We start from the raw sequence: 4,673 nt of genomic DNA on the forward strand, positions 1-4,673 counted from the left end.
AAAGTTAAAAGCTGTCGCCTCACAAGGCAAATTCGGCCCTTCAGGGATGGTTAGCTTCGCCTGTATGTTCAGGCCCCTTTCGTTCTCTTTCTATCTCCCTCCCTCCCTCCCTCCCTCCCTTCCTTCCTTCCAATTCGAAACCCTTCAAGCTTCTTGCCTCCCTCAGTTTGCCCCGGTTCCCACCTGGCTCACTCTGATCCTCTACACCACTCAGCCGAAGCCACCCGGGTGGCCCCCTGCCTTAGGGAAAGCCACCAGAGACCACCTTCCCCTGCCACCTCCCTTTCACAGATGAGGAACCAGACCTACTTAGGAAAAAGAATCACAGAGTATATCCCTAGAAACCTCTGCTCGCTGGAGAGAGCCAGTGCTTGCTCTACCATCTTGAAAAGGAGGTCCTAAGTCCCCGTGGCCTTCAGAGGAAGCGCTCTAAGCCTAGGCTTAAGGATTCTTTTGCTGGAATGACTTCGATGCAGATGGAGCTGGTGTTCCGGCCGCAGTCTGCTGGGTGTGGCGTTATGCAGAGTGTCTCAGGGCTTGCCTATCTGGGGTCTCATTTTTGCAGAGCTTTTCACTCACCTCCGTGACCCCCCTAAAAATTACCCGCCAAGCTAATTATCCCTGAATGGCTCATTGCAGTTTTTTGAGTTACACTGAGCTAAGTTCCTGGAGAGACAAATCCTTCACCCAAAGGAGTGGCCCTCTAGTGTTGAGATTCACGGCGGGTACCACGACAAAGGAAGGAGACTTGGGACCTGGAGCCCCCCTTAGCCATATGCCCGAGACTGGCCATGACTCTAGGACACAGACCAGTGGGGCTATCTCCTATGAGTGAGGTGGATCATCCCTTGAGTTCTTTGCTTTTCTGATCTATTTTGATAGTCGGCAGTGGTCACATGGTCACAGAGCAACTAGAACTGTGACTTAAGTTTCATGATTTGTGTAGCTGAGTTCCTGTGAGACTGCGTTTCATGGCCTGACGCGTTGCCTAGATCTGAGCCCCCGCTGGGCTGCTCGGGCGTCGTCGTGAACTGCTGCTGGAGAGTGGAGTGTGGCCCTCAGCAGGGCAGGCGGAAGGCGTTTGGGGTAGGGGTTTCATTGGCTGTGCTCGGCTGGTACCCAGTAGGCAGCTGCCTCCTTCAGCAAAGCGTGGAGCCAGCCCGGGGCCGAGTGAAGCAAGGATGCTTAGATGTAAAATCTTTCTGTAACCTGGATGCTCTGCTAAAGAGATGACTTATGACACGATGGACATGTGGGGCAGGAAAGCGGGCAGGGAGGGAGGGGGTAGGAGCCCGCTGGCAGTAGCCCTTCACTCCCGCAGGAAGGAATCTTCTCTCCATCCGGCCCCAGCTAGGAGGTTCGGGGATGGGCCTCTCCTGTCACAGGCACCGTCCACTGCCCCCTCGTGCTGGCTTCAGCTGGCCTGAGATCCACCTCCCTGTAGCCTTCTCCCCTCTTCCTGCCCTCAGGGCGTTGCCTTGGTTCATCCCGGGGCATGTGTGTATGTGTGCGCGCGCGCGTGCTCCACAGAACACGTGGTCAGGGTGAGTCCCGGGAGAGGCTGAGGCGATGCCTTGGTGAGTGTGGCCTTACCTCTCCACCCCCCAGAGCGCAGCCATGCGCTGCCGTCAGGGGACCTTACTGGTTCTAGCTCTGACGCACACGCAGCCTATCTGCTGCCCATCTCACCAAGGGCCAAGGAAGCAAGGAGAGGCTTCTGAAATGCGAATACCGTGAGACAGAGACTGCGGGCGACCGGGTCCTGGCTACCTCGCTGGCGGCATCCCTTACCTCACCTGCCCTCGTCCGCGTACTCCAGCCTCGTGGTCTGCTTCCGGCTCTCAAACCACCAGCTCCCTCCCGTGACCATCTGCCTCCTCTACCAAGATGTTCCTTCCCCTCACTTCTGTCCTTCAGATCACAATTCTACTAGACTTCAGATCAATTACAGCTTTCTCATAGAAGGCTTCCTTAACTTCATTTAAAAATAGTTGGGGGAGAGTACTCTTAATTTTTTTTTTCAACTTTACTGAAGTATAATTGACAAATAACGCGGTAATATATTTACAGTGTTCATCGTGGTGATCTGACGTACGTTTGAGTGTGACAGGACTCCGCCATGTCATTAACGCAATCATCACCTCACACACTGATTTTTTCTTAGTGCGAACACTTAGATTTTACTCTCTTGGCTTATTTCAAGTGCGATCCACTACAGTCGCCACGCTCCACATTAGGCCGTCAGACCTTATTCGGCTGAAAGTTCGCACCTTCTCGCCGTCTCTCCCTCTTTCCTCGCCCTCGCCCAGAGCAACCACTTTCCCACTCTCTGTTTCTGTGTTTTTATTTAGGGCCCACATGTAGGGATACCGTGCAATATGTGTCTTTCCCTGTCTGACTTACTTGAGCTGGCGCAAGCTCTCAAAGTCCACGCACATCACAGGTGGCAGGATCTCCTTGGTTTACGTGGCTGAATAATATCCCACTGTGTGTGTGTGAGTGTGTGTGTGTGTGTGTGTGTGTGTGTGTGTGTGGATACACCACATCTTTTTTAAATATCCACCTGCTGATGCATATTTGCGCAGTCTCTTGATTTCTATTGTTGTGAGTAATGCTGCAATGGACCTGGGAATGCGGATCTCTCTTCCACGCCTTGCCTCCATTTCCTTCGGATATGCACCCTGAAGCGGGGCTTCCGAATCACGTGGTAGCTCCGGTTTTAATGTTCTGAGAAGCCGCCATGCTGTTTCCCATAGCGGCTGCACCAATGAAGTTTCCACCAGCAGTGCACAAGCATTCCCGTTCCCCACACCCCAGCCAGCACTCGTTATCTCTGGTCTTTTTGGTAACAGCCATTCTAGCAGGTGCGGGGTGATAACTCCCGGTGGCTTTGATTTGCATTTCCCTGATGATTACTGATGGTGAGCACCTTTTCGTGTACCTGGTGGCCGTTGGTATGTCTTCTTTGGAAAAATGTCTATTTAGTTCCTCTGCCCATTTTTAACCAGATTCTTTGGTTTTTACTATTGAGTTGTGTGAGTTCTTTATATATTTTGGATGTTAAGCCCTTATCAGATTTCTGATATGCAAATATTTTTCCCATTACGTAAGTTGCCTTTCGTTTTACCGATGGTTTCTTTTTCTGCGTGGAAGCTTTTTACTCTGATATAGTCCCACTCGTTTTGGGGGAGTTTGTTTTGTTCTGTTTTGTTGCTTGTATTGCCTTTGCCTTTGGGGTCAAATCCAAAATATTGTCAAACAAATGTTAAGGAGCTTACGTCTTACATTTTCTTCTAGGAGTTTAATAGTTTCAAATCTTAAGTTTAAGTTTTAATCTTTTTGAGTCGATTTTGTGTATGTTGTAGGAGTACGGTTTCGTCTTTTTGCACATACTTATCCCGCTTTCCTGATACCGTTTGCTGAAGAGACCTTGCTTTCTCCATTGTACGTTCTTGGCTCTTTTGTCATAACTAACTGAGCATATATGCAAGGCTTTATTTCCAGCCTCTCTGTTCCATTCCAGTGACCTATGTGTCTGTTTTTATGCCAATGCCATACTGTTTTGATTACTATGGTTTTGTAATATAATTTGAAATCAGAAAGTGTGACGCCTCCAGTTTTGTTCTTCTTTCTCAGTATTTCTTTGACTTTTCAGGGTCTTTTGTGGTTCCACACAAATTTTAGATTGTTTTTTTCTATTTCTATAAAAAATGCCATTGGGATTTTGATAGGGATTTGATTGAATGTGTAGATTGCTTTGGGTGACATAGAAATTTTAACAATATTATTTCTTCTAATCCATGAGCATGGAATATCTTTCCCTTTATTTGTGCCGTCTTCAGTTTCTTTCGTTGATGTCTTTTTAATTTTCAATGTACAGATTTTTCTTCTTGGTTAAATTTATTCTTCAGTATTTTAATACTGAAGAGAGCTGTGAGGACAGAACAAGAAAATGACCATCCACGAACCAGGAAGAGAGCTCTCACCAGAACCTGACCAAGCCGGTACCCTGATCGCAGACTTCCAGCCTCCGGAACTGTGAAAAATAACTATCTGTTGATAAATCCCGAAGCCCATGGAACTTTATGATAGCAGCCTGAACTGAGCAAGGCAATGGCTGTATATTTAAAAGTTTTAGAGGTTGTGGCAAATTAAGCCCTAGGCCAAATCTGGCCTGCCAAGTATTTCTGTATAGTATAGCCTGCAAGGTCACAATGGTTTTTATAATTTTAAATGATGGGGAGTGGGAGGAATCAAAAGAAAAATAATATATCATGTCATATGAAAATTTTATAAAATTCAAATCTTAAGTCTACATCCATGCTACCCTGAACAAGCTCCATCCCATCTGATCTTGGAAGCTAAGCAGGGTCGGGCCTGGTTAGTACTTAGATGGGAGAACATCTAGGAAGACCAGGTACTGTAGGAGGAAAAATTAAAAAATAAAACAATAAAAAAATGAGGGATTGTAAGCTGACAAGGTCCTTGCAATCTGTGAGGTCAACCAAGGGTTGCCTCGCCTGAAAAAAAAAAAAATTAGAGTCCATAAATAAAAGTTTACTGAAACACAGTGATGTACCTTATTTTGGTTTCCGGCACTTTTTAGAGTCCATTTTTTACTTTTAAAGCAAGAATCAACATCTGGCAACAGAAATCCAATTTAAAACATTTAC

At 47.0% G+C, this 4,673-nt stretch overlaps 1 pseudogene; it reads left to right on the forward strand.

Moving 5' to 3' along the window:
* Positions 1-4,310: 4,310 nt before the first annotated feature.
* On the forward strand, positions 4,311-4,429 carry LOC118611858 (annotated as a pseudogene).
* The last annotated feature ends 244 nt before the right edge of the window (positions 4,430-4,673 follow it).

The sequence above is a fragment of the Rousettus aegyptiacus genome, unplaced genomic scaffold (genome assembly GCF_014176215.1).
Source record: "Rousettus aegyptiacus isolate mRouAeg1 unplaced genomic scaffold, mRouAeg1.p scaffold_m13_p_14, whole genome shotgun sequence".
Lineage (NCBI taxonomy): Eukaryota > Metazoa > Chordata > Mammalia > Chiroptera > Pteropodidae > Rousettus > Rousettus aegyptiacus.